The sequence below is a fragment of the Chelonoidis abingdonii genome, chromosome 7 (genome assembly GCF_003597395.2).
Source record: "Chelonoidis abingdonii isolate Lonesome George chromosome 7, CheloAbing_2.0, whole genome shotgun sequence".
In the NCBI taxonomy this organism is placed as follows: domain Eukaryota; kingdom Metazoa; phylum Chordata; order Testudines; family Testudinidae; genus Chelonoidis; species Chelonoidis abingdonii.
The window spans coordinates 23671686-23690269 of NC_133775.1; positions in this window are offsets into that span (position 1 = coordinate 23671686).

Consider the following 18584-nt stretch of genomic DNA (forward strand, 5'->3'; position numbering starts at 1 on the left):
CCAATGAGGAATCATCTGGCTTTTGATAGCTTGGGTCCAAAATTTACTGTGATGTAAAACTGTTGTTTTGATATTTTATCAAGCTGTACTCGGGGCTAATATGTCTGAACCTGATTCTGACCTTGGTTACACTGGAGCAAATCGAGAGTGACTCCACTGATGGTGCTAACATTATTCTTCATTTACGTCAGGGTAGCTGAGATTAGATTTGATGACATCTTATTTGTATTTCTTCACATTTGGAAGCCGAAATTCATATACAAATAGAGGGTCAGTTCTGACACAGTCATCTGGCACTGGATACTCAACTCGCTCCATTGAAAATAAGTGGATCTATGTCAATTTCTGACAGTTGGGGCTGTGGCCCCCTAAGCAGTACACCATATTCCAGATATCAAACCCTCAGTTGACATCATGTAAAAGGCAAAATTTGCCCAGTTACCTCACAACAGTATTGAAGTATCACAGTGTTTTCATATAATTAGAATAAAAAATAACTGCAGTGTTGTCTGTCAGATGTTGCCAAATACAACTACAGAAGACCTTAGTATATCATGCATATCTTTTTAAACCGAACAAAATATATATATACTCACTAGTCCATAAGTCCACTGTGTCACAAGCATGACAGTCACACTTTAGCAGCTCCAGAGAACTTAAGAAAATACTATGGAAGTCAGTGACGCTATGACAATTTGCACCAATGGAAGTGCTGACTTCTAGGCTAAAGTTCCCTCTCTAAAGAACGTTCCATTATACTAAGAGTTTTGTTGTACATAGCAAATACATAAACCTTAGGAGATATATAATCAAGCGTATGCCTTTTAGATATAATTGAATCAGACCTTCTAAAATACTGCAATACGTGTATGACACAGGGAGCCTGATTTTATACCACTCATACAAATTTTACCTCATAAAACTCCATTTACTTCAATGGAGTTACTGCTGATTTACACCAGTGCAAGTGAGAGGAAAATCAAGCTCACTGAATGGAAGATTGATTCACGCAGGTCCATTCCCAAATGTTATTCAGTTATGTCTGTCTACGTCTTTAAGAACTCATATGTCCTTTTAAAAATAAAACTTAAATGATTCATTGTTATTGATTACCAGAGATTTCTTAGGATTAGACAGAAATGGGAAGTGAATGTTTGTAAGAAGCAAATGTTATACAATTTGGTAGCGAGCAGTGGGCAATTAAGTCCAGTATCTTCTCTAACTACTGCCTCAAGAAAAACGGTGCATGAAATAAAACAGTAAAAATAACAAGAATGAAAATAAAAGTTCAAGACGTTCAATCAGCAGTCAAAAGGCTTGCAAGAGCCCAAATGTGTCATTATGAACACCTTCCTCTCAGTCCTGCATGGCCAGTCTCCCCACGTGCACAGAGCTCCCCCTGATGCCAAACACTGATGGCAGTGGGACCTCCATGCATACAAGGAGAGCAAAGAACTGGCTCTGAGAGCAGAAGTTACCATTGAATGTCAATTCAATGTGCTGTTTGGAAAAGCAGGGAAATAACTGGCCACGCACAATCAGCTAATTCTTGGCTCCTGTTCCGACTCCTTTGCAGTGCTGAGGCCATGCAAAAAAGTGAGAAAGCTGCTCTATAGAAACAATCAAGGATTTGCACAGGGGAATGTTAAATCTAGATGAATGACTATGCTACCAGTCCCCTCTCCTTCAGTGCGGCAGGCATGCCAGAGTGGGAAAAATCACATGGATATAGCTGGATACCTTATGCGGTGTAGAGCCCAGGGCTGGTGAAATGGAAAGGGCACCTTTAAGGCCACCTTTCTCCACCTCTCCCACCCAGCTGTGCTGACAAAACATCTGAAAATGAAGGGCCTTGTTCATTGTGCTGCACAAAGAGATCCAATTCTTCTATACTGGCGCACATCCATCTATTTTGGTACCAGGTTGTCTTTGAGGCACATATTGTGGAAAACAACGAACATGGTTACAGTCAATCACAAAAGCCACCAGCACTGTAAAGTGAATAGGAATGTCCTCCCTAAAACCTAACATATTCAGAGATAAGCATATCCTGGCCACAGTGCTCTCACATTCAGTTGTATCTGGATTCAGAAAGACATGCATCTCAGTTACCATTAGTTTCAAGATATGCATAATGTCAGTAGGCAATCATATCGACATCCAAATAACAAATGAGCCATGCATCCATTTGTCAATGAGCAATGCTGCACTTAGTCAAAGGCTCTGAAGAAGGAAAGCTCCCCAGAACACCATCAATATCTGCCTTTTTCCCAATGGAAGAAGTGGAAATTAAAACTTCCTTAGGTCCCCAATTCAGCAAATCAGTTAAGAACTTTCTTTACTCTAGGTATGCGCTTAAGTCCCAATGGACTTCAGGATGAGTTTAAAGTTAAGCAGATATTTAAATACTTTGCCGAATAAGGATGAACTGGTGAACTGGCACCTTAGGCAACTTTTGGACCCTCAGTCCATTCTTCTGTAGAGCACACTGAATGTGAAGAACCTCTGCCACAGTTACCGGATGAACTGCATTTCTTATCCTTCTTGGTCTCATCAAGTACAGCTCCTCCCAGGTCTCAGGGCTAAAGCCATCACTTTGCTCCAGTGGATCACGCTATTGTCCCCTCCCAGCCCAGCCCCAGCTACTCACCACAAGTTACCTCAGCAGGCCTAATTTAGGCTCAGATCCTGCAGTTCTGTTTCTCAGAGACAAATGACAGTGGTTAACAAAGTGATCAGAAAGATTTCTTTGAGAAAAGTATCATTTATTTAGAAGCAACACATTTAAAAGAAAACAGATCTTAACAACAACACCACAGACTGTATACATAGCAAGTTTTCCCCTAAGGATCTGGGAAAAGCCAGCTTATTTAGACTGCCTCCCCAGAGCACCTCTCTCTGCGTCAGCTGGTCTCCCTAGACAGCTTCTGGACAAGTGACTCCTTTCTTCCCCTTAGAAGGGCATTTTGCAGGGTTCTTTTGACCTCCAGGCTCCCAGCTTTGACCAAAGCAAGGCTTACAATTTGCTGGAGATAGGATACGGGGTCTTTAAAGCTAACAGCTGGCTCCATTGTCTTCCAAGTATGTGCTTGAGGCTGCTTATCAAGATCTGTTTGCTCTTCCCACAGTCCCTTGTTTAGATCAATACACTCATACAGAAAATTCTAATAATCCACCAACCACAGGTAGACATTAACTTTACCTCACTGACCAGGTCACTTACAATATTCAAACCATTATTAACATCAGTTTTCATAGATTAATACATAGCAGTTCTGCATCAATCCCGGCACTACCAAACCCCTTACATTCAATGTCACATGTGAAGGGAGCATAGAGTAGCACTGTCTGTATCTGTGCATGAAACTTATACCTGTATAGAGACAGTTAGGAGTAACTCACATGCCTGCTTGTTAAATGGACACCGTGCACCAGATGATATGACAGACTCACAGTGTAAAGTCCTGGCCCCATTCACATCAATGGCAAAACTTCCATTGACTTCAAGGAGGTAAATGTCAGCCACAGCAAACTTCACTCGCAGTATACAATCTCACCATGTAGAATATACAAAAAGGTAAATATCCCTACCCCAACACACATCACAAGGACAGAAATACTCACACTGAACCATTTTGAAAGGCCAGATTCTCAGATGGTGTAAATTAGCAATGCTTTCTTGATTTCAGTGAAGCTATGCTAATTTACACCAGCTGAGGATTTGACCCACCTACCATTATAAAAGGAAGTACCACAATTTACAATTTAGTTTTCCACAGATATATTGGGTGTCATTCTTTCTTTTCTAACTATCAAGTCTATTGCACTATACTACTGACAGCTATTTTCTTTTAAAAAAAAAGTTTTGTTCTTAAACCACGCCCTTCATCAAGGTATCTGAACATTTATTGTGGTGTACCGTATATGTTGTTCTCTCTACAACAGTGCTAATAGCTTAGCAAGTTAATTAAAATAAAACGTGAAAGGCTTTTATAATAAATGACAGAGGCATAGCCTTTGTTGATTTTGATGTAAAATGTAGTCTTTTATCTTTAGCCATTTTTTACACTTATTTATAAGATACATGCAAAGAGAGGCAATCATTAATCATACCTCTGTCAAAAAGCAACTGCCCAAGCAATTACTAAATAAAATCTAAAGAACCTGGACAAACTGTTCAAATGCAAATGTTCTAAAATGGGTGATAAAAGCATGAAATTATCTGCCTTATTTGCATATTGTTTTCTTCACAACAGCCTTCCTGTAGTTCAGTATGACCACCCACTACGGTGTACTGGGGAAAATATTGCTAAAATGATCTAAATGAGGTACAGAAAACGAATATTGGCCAAGCCTTTGTATTACCTATATATTCCTAAATGTCTAATTTCAGAATGCAGATTATTAAAATAATCCCCATTTAGATAAAAATAATCCAAAAGCTATTGAAATCAGTGAAATCCAGTTCGACAGTGTACATCTTTCATTTCAAATCAAATGAAAAGTACTTGTACACAAAAAACTGAATCCCACATATATTACTTGAGCCATATCACACCAGCAATTTTTAAGTAAAAGTTCGTATTGAAATCATTAAGAATTGACATTAGCCAAACAGCAGCAGCCCCAGAAATCCACGTGCAGGACTTATGTTCTATATTTCTGTTATTCCTATTTCATTAGACAAGCAGCCTCATATGTTTGCCCAGGTTTGTTGCATGCTGCTTTCCCTCAACAGTCTGTAAACCATTTATGGCACATGCATGCCCAGTGTAAAATGGGACGAAGTGTGGGACAATGGCTTTACTCTCACGCTGACAAACATTGAATCAACAAACCGTCACTGCAAAATCCAGTGGCATCAACCAGTGACAATGCAGATGTTTTTCATAGGAGCCCCACACCAGCTTCTCTCCATACTTTGTCTGACAGTTTAGCTGTTCATCATAGCTTTCACTTCTGATCATGTTTCCTTATGACTGGCCAAATGGAGCTATGCAGACCTAAATGGAGCTATGCAGACTTACAAGTGAGGATCTTTCCCTGCACATGCTGTAGTTCGTTCACCTTTTGGTCATTTGGGGTTTATATTTTAAAAATATTCTACAAAAATGGCTACACTGAGCATTAAGGTTTTGACCCTGCTCTGACTGAAGCCAATAGCAAAAGTAACATTGACTTTAATGGTTCAGGAGTAGACATTAAATACTTAAATATTTCTATGGGAAATAGGTAGGGAGTAGGTATCTATTTAGAGGCTCTGGACCAGATCCTCAGCCCCAATAAGGTTGACTTGGATTGTTGTAACTGCACAAAGCAAATTTAAAACTATGTGGAAATGGTCAGGCATAGAGCTAGGTGAAAATTTTCAGAAAAAAAATGCAGAATAAAAATGTAGTTTCAGATCAACCAAAACTATTCACAAAATTGAGTTGAGTTCAGTGAATTATTTCAGCTGGGGGCAGGAATTAAAAATTGAAAGTGTCAAAATTAAATGTTTCAACATTTCTTTTCCAAATGACTTTTAGCTAGGTTTATTTTTTAAAAAACATATTGACTCCATTTCTTCTTGGCTGTCTATAATACTTCTGCAGAAGTAGATACTCAAATCCTTGAGCTTGGGAAAAGCTCAGATTTTATGATCCATGTCCACATTTAACATAAAGTATTGAGTATATGAAATCTCTATCTCATGAATGCTATGTGTGATATGCGATGCACCTAACGAGCTTTTTTCTCATCTCACTTACAATGGTGTGTTGCTTTCAAAGGAGTTATTCTAATTTCCTCAGTATTAGAGGACAATCAAGCTCTGGGAAACAAAAAGTTGACTTGACCTGATCATTTTCTTAGTGCTGTTTGTCTTGCTTTTTGAAGAGTCTTTATATTCTGTTACTGATGGACTTGCAGAAAAGGTTTCAAAGTATTGTACATAACTCCTGTGGAAGAAACATTCTCACTTGTTTTATTCTGAAAACAGCTTTAAACTGTTGATATGTTCATTTAAAATGCACATTTCTGTTCATTTGATTTCCAATTTGCCTTGAGGATCATTCTTAGCTAGTAAAGGGGTCTCAAGACATGAAACAGTCATATGCAAATCAGCTGTGAATAATCTGTGTAGCTAGTAATTTCAATATGTCAAAATATTAGATTTGCATCCCTCTGTGGATATCAGCATTTAAAGCAAAAACGACATCCCTTATTTCATTTTGATAATGACTTTCAGCTATGTACTCTCAAAGTGTACTTGTTAAATCATTCAGTAAAGAGTTATAGCTTCTTAAAGGAGGCTGGACTGTACACAGATTGGAACCCAGTGTTTCATATTATTGAATGACAGTGCAAAAAGGAAAATTTGTAGAGCCATACCTCAGATGCCAGGCTCGCCAGATTGGGGGATTTGTTGGTTCCTTTCATATCTCACTGATCTGTATGTCCAACCACACCTCCACAGCTGTTTATTTCTGGCAACACCCTCTATCAATGGCTGGCTGTTTGCATGCTATGTCTATTCTTCATGGAACTCAGTTCCTCCCAAAATCAGATTTCTGGAGTTTTTTCCGGACTAAAAGTTAATCTGCCTTGGTGTTGCAATTCAGGCTGTCATTGCTGACCACTCAGATATAAGCATGAAGGTCATTATTATACAGGCAAGTGATTAATGGAAAAATTCATTTGCTGACTTATTCTGTATGCTGTAATGAATATACTATGTTATCAGCATGAATTTGAAAGGAAACATTGTTTATAAGGGAAATCCGTGTAGTTTGTTTGAAATAAGGTTTTATATGACAAATGATTTAGAGCTAGATCCAATCCTTGTGAAAAGATTGGTGACTGTTAACAAAAGGGTTAGATTTGGCCATCATTTCTACAGTATTTTGTAACAATGTAACACTAGCAGTTGATAAGAGAAAATGATTGTATCCAACTGTGTTATGGGCATGAAATCTTAATAATGAACAAATTAAATGACTATTTAAATGAAAATCCTTTCTCGTGTTTTATTTAGAAATATTTTAAATGAAGTGTGTAATCATTATCTTTTCAGTCAAATTTCTCTGTTTACATTTGAAAAGTTGCATGCATTGCATTCACACTGTATTTTCAAAATCTTTCATGGGCATTGGGTCTATCATATACAATCAAGGCACCATGTGCTCTGAACTAAGCTGGCCCTAAGTTCTTCAGCAAAGTCCCCTTATTTTTGTAACATCAGCGCATTTTTTCCCAAATTGATGTTTTTATTGAATAAAATATGAAAATAGGTAAAACACCAGCACAGTAACCTCTCTATTTTATTTTGATACTGTATTTATGTTCTCCTTGAATTTCAAGTTTTCATTGTACTCTGATTTTGTACAAAACACAACTCCCTCACAGAAGTTGTTACAGGAAGGTAGAGGTTCTGGCAGAAGAATCAAGGGCAGCTGGGAGTTTGCCACAAGTCAAGCATGGGAAAGCTATTCGGGATTATTAGATGTTTCTGCTAAAATAATTGGTAGCAAAAGGGTTAACAGTGTTGACATTTAAACCATCCTCTTCAGGTTTCCAAGGGAACATCCTGTTGAGATAAGTTGGGCTGCAGAAAATTTATATTTGGGAGCACAATTCTGCAACAAAGATGCAAATTCTATAGCCATGGAATTGCAGAATACATTTAGCATTGTATATAACCATAATTGTTATTTTCTGGATATAATGTTGAAAAATTTAACTTGTGTTGCAGGTGACTCTCTGATAAGTAGTTGAGATTGCTTCCAGTGCAGATAAAGTAGAGATATACCCTAAGTATGCCATTTCAAAGGGCTCTTTTCAATGTATGACACCTTCTGGGTTCGGTGCTTTTGTGCCCTATAATTGTATGCATCAGTGAGATACTACTGCAGTGACCACCTTAAAAAAACAAACCCAAAAAACCCCTACAATAGACTATTCCATTGATTTTCACAGAACATACACCGAAACCACCAGGTTGCCGCTCAATGCATACACCAACTACATTGCAAAATTCAGCTGGACTGTAACTAGCTAGGTCTTATTGAAAACCAATATAAGAGCTTTGTTTTATTTTATTTTTCCTAAACTAAATGGAATATTCACAAACGAACATGTGTTGCATTCATTATAGATAAAAGGCTTTTTGCATTATGTCTTGGGGTGATTTGATATATAACTTTCCTTAACTGCATCTTTCCATTTGCTGCACAGTGCTGCAAATACAAGATATGCCTGTGGCACATAGCTCTAGTATTTATTATTTGGAACCTCTCTTGTATACCACTGTGAAGTGAATTGTGACATCTTTTGAAATAAAACCCTTCTTGCAGGAATAAAGAAAACTGAAAAGAGGAGTAAAGGTGTTCCATTATTTTTAGCATGGCACGGTGTTCTATTTTAGAAAATGGCAGTCAGCAAACCCTTTATGATCACTCTACACCTCAGAGGCAGAAATCCAATAACATCCTACATGCTTATATCACTTTTTTAATACTCTCACAAGTTGCATAGTGTAGATAGCTAGGTAGGTACCATCAAGACAGCTAAGAAAAAAAATTGTTGGGAATCAATTAGCCTGGGGCTATAGAATGTGAAGGGTGGTTGTTGATCTACAACATTAATAATGGCCTTGATTCAGCCAAGTATGTGTAAGCACATGTGTGACTTCGAGCGCATGAATAGTATCTGATTATCCATTGACTTCCATTATAATTAATACCATGATGGTGAAAAGAGAACTAGGCTTTATCTCTTTCTAATAAAAATCACTACCACTTGATCATTTCCACTTGATATATCACATGGAAATACCAGAGCCTCGGTCAGGACCATCCCCTGAATCACTCCACCAACACTGACGTGCTTTAATCCCATGAAGTATTGTACTTAGAGGCTAGGTCTACACTGGGGGAGGGAGGAGTCAACCTAAGATAAGCAACTTCAGCTATGCAAATAGCGTAGCTGAAGTTGGCGTATCTTAGGTCGATTTACCTGGATGTGAGGATGGCGGCGAGGATGGCTGCTGCTCCCCCATCGACTCCGCTTCCACCTCTTGCTACGGTGGGGTTCCAGAGTCGATGGCAGAACGATCTAGCGGGTAGTATAGACATTCCCAGAGTTATAACCCTAGCATATCAGACTTTGTTCCAGGCATCCTATGATTTCCACTTCTTATTTGTAACCAGACTAAGGAATTATATTCAGTACTTAGCGTACATTCCTTTTTACAATGGTACGACTGCAGCATTTGGGAGCTTATGCTACTCAAACTGCTAGACTAACAGAGATCAGAACCTGCAGGTTTCAGTACAGTATTTTGCTTGATACCATTTCCAGACGTACTTCTCCAGAAGTAATACCGTACTTCTGGAATCCTGATGAGCTCATGTTGTAATTCATTGAAGGCAGACACCGCCTGAGAAGTAGTGCTCTGGAAATGATATGACAGGAACTCCACTGCTCCCCACACATAGGTCAAATATTCAGGAATAGCCATGAGTTTGGGGCTTTGCAGTTTGGTCTATTTTTATTTAAAAACCTCAGGCCTAATAGACTCCTGCTGAGGTAAAATTTCTTTAAATGAGTGTAGAATCTAGCTCATTTGCCTGTATTCTGACTTATTAGTGTGTGGTTTTATCATTCCTATGGGAGAAGTTCATACATTCAAAAATATGAAAGAAAGTATGCAAGTACGTTTTCATCAGCCTTAGTGAAAAGTCATAGATCAGAAATGAAGGTAGTAGCCCTATTGAACCCCAGACACACAACTGTAAATATTGCCAGTGCGTTGTTACCTACACCTCCTTGTTCCATTAACATATCTTGGGGCGGGAGAGATGGATAATATATTTCATTTCTGTCATCATGTTTTTCCGAATCAAATCAGCACCTCTGAAATGTGGAACAAAATGGAATCTGAATCAAAGGGCATCTCTGGCAATAGTATTAAATATGACAAGGCAAGTACAAACCAGGTCTAATAGCTAAAGACTTTTTGACTTTTTAAGATGCTCAGTTGAACATTTAAAAGGTTTAGTCTCATATCAAGTCTAGAAAGCACCCCTGGGGCAGGCTTAAGTAACTACGCCATTAGGCACTGAGTTGCAAATTGCCTATTAAGTCTGACTGAAACTGTAAAATTGCTTTTCACAATGCAAATTAATGTAAATAAGAACAATTGGTTACACATATCACAGAGTATCAAACTGTCGACAGATGATGAGTACTGGGTTTTTTTTTCTCCTGAATTAGCCTTACTTTAAAGTTATATTTAGTGCATGGTTAAGAGGTCTGGATGTTTTTATGATACATTCCACAAATATGAACAAACACACATTCTGATGTATGTCTTCTATTATGTGAAATCGAGACCTCTTTTTATGCAAGTCAATGATATTTTCTTTCAGAGCTAATAGAAATACCACAAAACAACCCATTTACCCTCAGACATTCAGTTATATATGATCCTCCTTTAGAAGAGGAGAAACCATGAAACAGTTATCAGTTACAAAAGTATTAGGTGGAGGAAAAAAAGTTGTAAGACTCAAAAGCATTAAATTATCAAAGCCCTTTTGTAAGCCCTCTGGGCTGCAGTAGCTCTATATAGCAATAGCTGCTATGTGCAATAGCTTACATTGCCACTTCTGAGAGCTTTTGCTGTGTCATTTTTACAAAAATTTGTTCTACAAAGATATAACACAATGCAAATCAAAAATGTCCCCTTCCTTTGTTTCATCTTAGGTTAAGTTGATTTACAGTTTGCAAGCACTACCAACTTCGCTGCTTTACAAGAGAGAGAAAAAGGTCATTATCAAGTGATATACGTGGTTTCAGTTTTTTGTAGTCTGCTTCTGTTTGGCAAATCCATCTTTCATAAAGGTTTTGTGTTCTGACAATAGGGTAGATGTACTGCAGTAGTAAGAGCAGATCCTACGTATTCCATTTTGTTCTTCTTTCTTAGCAAAATCTCTGATAAGAAGATAAATATCAATAATTCTGGTTAATTTTCTAATGATAACTTTAATATCTGGCAGATATTTCTTGAGTTAATAACTTTTTGCAATACAAAATAAATGACCTGGTACTGACAGTCTGATTATTGCTTACCTTTGTTGAAGAATACAAAAACTGTAAATTAGACACATTTTAATAGAGCGTTTTACCTCAGTCCTATTGGTAACAGCAAAAAAAAAAAGTTTTTATTCTTCTCATCTCTGTTTTGTCAATAAGACGGCATCCTGCAATATGTTTAGTATTCTAGCTCTGGCCTATCAAAGTACTTGAGGATGTGATTAGCTTCATGTTCTCAGATCATGAGACTGGCTTAAAAATCATGTGATTTGTTTAAAGAAAACATTAAATTTGGGGTTCTTTTTATTTGCCTTTTGGTTTTTGAACCTTTAGGATACGCATTTTCATACTTTAATCCACAACGAGGAGGGTTAGAAGCTTTTTTCTAAAATGAAAATAGATTCTCACATAATCTCAGGAATTCAGGAGCTAGGGTTTAAGAAAGACACCAAATAGGGTGACCAGATGTCTTGATTTTATAGGGACAGTCACGATATTTGAGGCTTTTTCTTATATAGGCACCTATTACTAACCTGTCCCAATTTTTCACATTTGCTCTCTGGTAACCCTAACACCAAATGTCAAAGAGATTTATGATAAAAAATCATAAGAGTTGGCAACACGGCTTGTAGGATCAAGACTAGAATGAAACTGATGCATATCCTGATACAGTTTCTTTGTAGCATCTGCCCCAGCCTCCTTCCTCCATTACTAGGGTTGCTGTGTTTGTAGCATCTCTCCTTCTCTTGTAACACTGTCTTAAAATAAAAACTTTTTGGAGGAAACTTATTGACTTTACACACACACACCCTCTTAAAACTGAAATAAAATTAATTTCCCTTTCTTTTCAAATGTGAAAAAATAAAATAATAATAATAGCCATTGACAGGGACTGATTTTCCTCCAGTTTGATGAATTTTCTACAGTATTTTGCTCACTCTCTCTCTGTGATGAGCGTATTGGTAAATAATTAATTGCCCAAAAAGAGCATTAACTTACCACACTTTTGAAAACATTGATCTATGTTTTAGGTTAGTTGCTTTGGCATACTTTGGGTTTTGTTCAGGTCTTGTTGTCTTTAGTTTTGTTAGATGAATTAGAATACCTTTTTAATCATATTACTCCCTCTCTGGGATGCACTGCTGAGGGATTTCTGAATTCATTCATCAACTAAGCTAAGTTTTTGTCTTACAACAATATGGAACTTACTGATACTTTATAGGTAACAGCATAATTTAAACAAATTACAGCCTCTGAATGTGCAAAGTGAAGATAAAACTGCATTAGGCTCTTATTACACAGTGGGCCATACTGGCCCCCGGAAGGGGTTAATCCCACAGAAAAGACTGGAAATTTAGTAACTTTACACACCAAGGGGCAAATCCTCAGCTGGTTTAAATCAGTATAGCTCCATTGATGTTGATTATATTAATTTACACCAGCTGAAGATCTATTTCTTTAGAGAATTTCTGCACATCATTCAAGGGGAGCTAGACAGATTAGGATTGCCCTACCCTGGAACCGCCATTTATCTTCAGCCTTTCAGAAACCACATGTTTTTGAGGAATCCCCAAATGCAAGCAACATTCCCACAGTGGCCATGTGTGTTTACACTCCCTCCCAGCAGCTATCAAGCCTTGCTCCTTGCTCTTCTCTCCTTCCCCTCCATCTTCCTGAACAGACTGATTGCAATAGAGCAGCAGACCACGCCTGGATAAGGCACCTTCACTGTACCCTGTTTGAGAATGCCTGCCTTCCTTACAGTCTCCATCCCCATATTCCCCTCTGCCAAAATATGTGGGGGAAAGTGGTCTAGGCCTCCATGTATTTGAGTTACTTCCTTTAAGCGTATGTAGATGAAGCCAGTATCCTACACCAAGATTTGTATCTAACCCAAATCTGATCCCTCATTTCAGCCTCTCAGGTTTGCTGCCCCAAACTCCCAGATTATTAGGGCTGATCAAAAATTTTCCCCTCTAAACTTTTTACCTCAATGGAAAATTAGGTTTTCAGCTAAACTGCAATTTTCATAAAAAAGTGCCTGCTTGCCTCAAACTTTTTCAGTTTTTCCATCAGAAAACCAAAAAAAAAAACCCCTAAACTGCTTTTTTCCTTCTTTTGTTGTTGTTTTCAGCTGAAATTTTCAAAAAAAGTCACAAACAAAATTTCTAACCAATGCTAGAAGTTATCATCTTCTTTAATAACAAGTGATATTTAAATAGAAGGTTTTATTAGAGTCTATGTCTGAATTTATTCCTGCAATGACTGGGGGTCAGATACTGTTACACCCAGGCACTCTGAGGATTTTCTCATGACTCCTCATATCAGGGTAACATGTCAACAAATAATAAAATTATTACCTAAAAGTACAGAATCTGTATCCTGAGATACTATATTTTGAGTGATGTAGCATTCTGGGAATAGTTGGTGAGAGTCAGCTAAAGATAAAATTAAAGATATCACAGAATAATTTCTAAAGGGATATTAATTTATTATTATGTTTTATATATTATTATGAATTATTATTTCAGAAATCTGGGGACTAAGATCTCCTCTCCCCTTCCTCACACACACGAAGACATGCTAAAATGATTTATTTAATGCACTTTGTAAGTAAATTCTTAACAGATGGACAGAGCACCAGAAGGGTAGCACTAGGGAGTCAGCAGGTGGACAGAGAAGCCAGGAATGTACTGGCACTGATCAGTTTAACAAACCCAAATACCTTGAGACGAGCACAAGCTGCCCAGAGTATAGACAGGCACTGACCAGATAAACAAGCTAAAATAACTTGGAAATGTGAAGATTTCATGGCCCTATTTCCCAAACCCAGGGACCTGCCTGATGGCTAATGCTGGGCCACAAAGCCTTAAGAATGTTTACTCTTCTGCTTGCTGTCTCTGTCAGGTCAAGTCAGAGGAGATTGGGCAATGGGAGGCAAAGACCGAGAATGATTCCTAGGATCTATGACAGTCAGGGCCCACTCCCTCCAACACACCCTCCAAAATACACACACACACACACACACCTCTCTCTCTCTCTCTCTGCCTCGACCTGACAGGGAAAGCGAGCAGAAAAGGAAACATTCTAAAGGCTGGCTATGTAGAACAATTTTTTGCTACTCCAAATGTAACTGATTCCCATCCACCATTATCAAATTTCCATAAATAGGGCCAGCCTAGGGAGGTTTGAGTGAGATGATTCTTTAAGTTATTTGCTATAAATGACTTATTTACATAGTGTGTGTGTGTGTGCATGCACACATGTGTACAAGTAAATGTTTGCACTGCATGGAGGTGTATCTCTAGGTTCCCTTCATCCCCACTTTTGCAGAAATGGATTCCACCTCCTTGCTCATTTCTGACAGTCCTGTCAGTTTCAAGGTTATCTTTGTGTGGGAAAAGGCAAGCAATTTATTTTTTAAAAAACACAAAGCTGAGATTCTCTTACACATTTCTAGTTGGTCCATCTGAGGATGTCCATGTTTGAAGTCCTCACGTGAAAGAATATTTTGACCTCTCAGAAACTGCACAGACCTAGTTTAAGTTTTACCCCTTTAGTTTGTCTGCTTGTTTACAGTTTGGTGCCAAACAATCATTGAGTACCAAGCCATAAAGTTTGGTACTTGCTCATTTGCAATCTTACTACATGTGATCTCCAGCAATTAAATGTGCCGTTGGCTTTTTGCAGCTGTGCAAACTATAAGGTTGTGCTTTAGTTTATTGTCAATGTCAGTAGGGTTTACACATCTTCCATTATATAAAGCATTTGCTGTTTCTGAAGAATACTACAACAGGTTTTCTCTGGTCACTTACTGAAGATAATCTAATCAGCTTTCTGGCCAAAATGAAATTATAATTCTGATCGACAATTAACTTTAGCAGCCAATTTTTAAAGGTAAAATACTAATATATTAAAGACACCATCAACTTTAAATTTAGTCAATTACAAAAAGATGTAAAAGTAGTTTCAAATACTACAGCTGCTGCTTGGTCCTCCTGCTGATTTTCATGCTGTATAGGCACAAGTTTACTATTTTTTTAAAAAAGTGTTTCTATCCCCCACTGCTGTGTGACGTGAATAAACAACAGGGGATGTTGACTAAGGCACCAATCCAGAGAAGCATTTACACACTGCTTAGCGTATATCACATAAATAGTCCTATTGGACTTCTTGAGACTACTCTATGTACGCAAAGTGAACCTAGTGAGTAAGTGGTTGCAGGCGCAAGACCTAAATGAGAAACAGGAGAAACCGTGAACCTGGCAATGCACAATGTTTTGTCTAAAGAAAAATGACGTTTCTCTATTCTCGTTCTGTTATAATGATCCTAGACGTTACTTATAGCAATTGTAGGTAAAACATTTGCAGACAGAAGTGTAATTTTTAAATTGAGGGTGTCACTTTAACTGTGTCACCTCGAAGAACATTATACACAGTTTCTTCACATCTTTCTTTTGCATCTCTCCTTTGTCAGGTCATTATGTTTAGTTGTTTCAAGGCAGAAGGAATTCTGAATTATATTCTAAGTAGAACTGAGGATTTTTTTTGTTTATCCTTGAAAGTAATAATTAGTTACTTAAATCATAGAATCATAGACTTTAAGGTCAGAAGGGACCATTATGATTGTCTAGTCTGACCTCCTACACAACGCAGACCTCAGAATCTCACCCACCCATTCCTGTATCAAATCCCTAACCTATGTCTGAGCCACAGAATTCCTCAAATCATGCTTTAAAAACTTCAAGGTGCAGAGAATCCTCCAGCAAGTGCCTCTTGGAAAGAATTCTCCATAGTAACTCAGATCCCACCCCATCTAACATCCTATCACAGGCCATTGTGCATATTTACCGCTAACAGTCAAAGATCAATTAATTGCCAAAATTAGGCTATCCCATCATATTATCCCCTCCATAAATTTATCAAGCTCAGTCTTAAAGCCAGATATGTCTTTTGTCCCACTGCTCGTCTTGGAAGGCTGTTCCAGAACTTCACTCCTCTGAAGTTTCACAGATGATCTATTATTCCCATAATATACATCTGTGAAAAATCAGGGAGCTATGCTTGTCAAAAGAGATCTGAAAGCCTAACATATTAAAATGCAATTGAAATAGCTTTTTACTATCTTACAAACATTGCTTGGATTAAATCTTGCTGGGCCCCTTGCTGATCTGAAAACAGTTGTACATGATTTAATAACATTTAGAATGGATTATCATAATTCGTTGCTTGCAGTTCTGCCAACATCATCATTACAGAAAATGCATTTGGTTCAGAATGCAGCAGCAGCATGAGTGATCTCTGGCACCTTTAGAAATGAGCACATATTAGATCAGTCATGCAGCCCTTCAGTGGCTTCCTGTGTCATCAAGAAACAATTGCAAAGCTCTACTTTCAGGCTTTCAAACCCATGACAGTTTGAGGATTTGATTATGGCAATGACTTTTTTTAAACACAGGTCTATCTGCTGAGGTCTTTTAGGGACCCATCCTGCAGTGTGCTGAGCATCATTATCTGCAGATGAAGCCAGCTGGAGATTAGGCCTTGCAGTGTTGGATTATTGGCTGTCTGTATGTATCAATCAGGTCTTTGGGGCGGTATGTTTTGTTGGGAGTCTTTTTTTTTCCTTTGAAAATTTCCTACTTTATTGTAGTACTGTCTGCCAGAGTTTCTCTGCCAACTCCTTCTTTATTTTCAGTATTTTACTGAAAGCTGCTTTTTTTAGGGAAAAAAATTGCTTGAAATGTCTAGAATGTTATTTTTCATTGACAGTACCTATACGTTTATATAGTCAGTGTGATTGTGATGAAGTTCTTTGGGTGGGGTTTTAATGGTAGATTAAGGACCACCATCCCCTTTTTTCTCTCCTTGTGCGAGTTTTCTTCACGTCTGTGTGTACTGACATAAGGTATTGTAATCCAGCAGCGTATTGGCTTGTGGAAGGAGTGTTGATACAGGTGTAAACTGAGATCTCCTTAAAGGGCCAGATCCTATAGGCCAAGATTTTAAAAATTGACTAGTGGTTTTCAGTGGTCATCTTGAGATACCTCAAACAGACCTGATTTTCAAAGCATGGGTGGCTTCACACTTTCTGGAAATCTGGTCCCTTCAGAGGGTCTCAAGTTGGGCAACAAAAAGTTGAGGCACCCAAAATAATTAGTCACTTTTTAAAATCTTGGCCATAGGCTTCACTCCATCCTTACTCAAACAAAACTGCCATTGAAGTGCATTCTCTGGTTTTAATAAACCAGAACAAAGTTTTATCTGGTTTTAATGCAAAACTATATGTATTAAAATACCTCTTACAGTGAATTTGTAAGGACTGAATAAAGACTTCATGATTTGACCTCCAATAAAAGGGTTCCAGGCTATTTGTATATTAATTTAAAATAATGATTATTATTCATTGAAAAATTGTGCATCTTAATGAGCAATATACATGTCTGACACAGTTCCTATAGTTTCATAACATTTAGAGCAGTGTTTTAGCCTAGCACTTCCAATCACTGTTTGTGGGCATAAAAAAGGCTTTATCCTAATATAGTGGTTCTGAACACCTTATAAATCGAGACATTCAAGATATAGTTAGAGAGACCAAACACCATGTTCCTTTGCTCCTCACAGATTTACCAGTCAGCTGAGAAACCAGACCTTAGTCTTCTGGGAAGATCTGGCCAAAAAGGAGCATTTTGCTCCTTGTCAAGTTTCATGCTGGGAAGAGATTCTAGAAATGTGGGTCTGCCACTGAGCTCACTCTACAACCAGTATTCAAAAGCATCACTGTTGGAATACTGATTTCAGAGGACCTGAGTCTGATGTCACCTACATCAGCTTAATTCTATTCGTTACTCCCAGATTTACATCAATATAACTGAGATCACAGTCTGGCTCATAGGATCTGGTGAGTGTGAAAAGGTGGATGCAGTGAGCTAGTCTGTAAAGCAATTGTGTTTCATTCTGATCTCTGTGAACAAGAGCCAGTACAATACTTTGAATTTCACCTAGCAACTGATCAGCAAGCAGTGTAATTCTACAGGTATCAAATATTTAAAGCTACGTTAAGCAACACTTTCCTTTTCAAAAGGAGTTCAGATTTCTTCCAAAGGAATCAGTTTTCCTGGCAGCAACTGTCATCTAGTTGTACAGTATGTGAACCTCCAGTGCCTGGAAGAGCAGTCTTGTAATAAGCTTTCAATGAGTGAAGGTCAATCAGTACAACATCTGTTTTGCATCCATGTTGCTTGCCTCTTATGCTCAGTTTCAGTAGTATCACCAACACATTGGAACCGGTGTCATATGATGCCTGGAAAAGTGTTTTTCTTTTGCAGTTCAATCAGGGTCAAGTTATAGTCTTAGGAAATGGATGGAGCGATTCCAGAAAAAACTATGACTGAGCTTGCATTTTAAAATGTCTTAAGTGTCCAGGTTTTTCAAATAAATAGTCATCATTTAACTATTGTGTGTATTCAAAAACATAATTTTCAGTAAAAGTAGCCATGAAACAGCATATT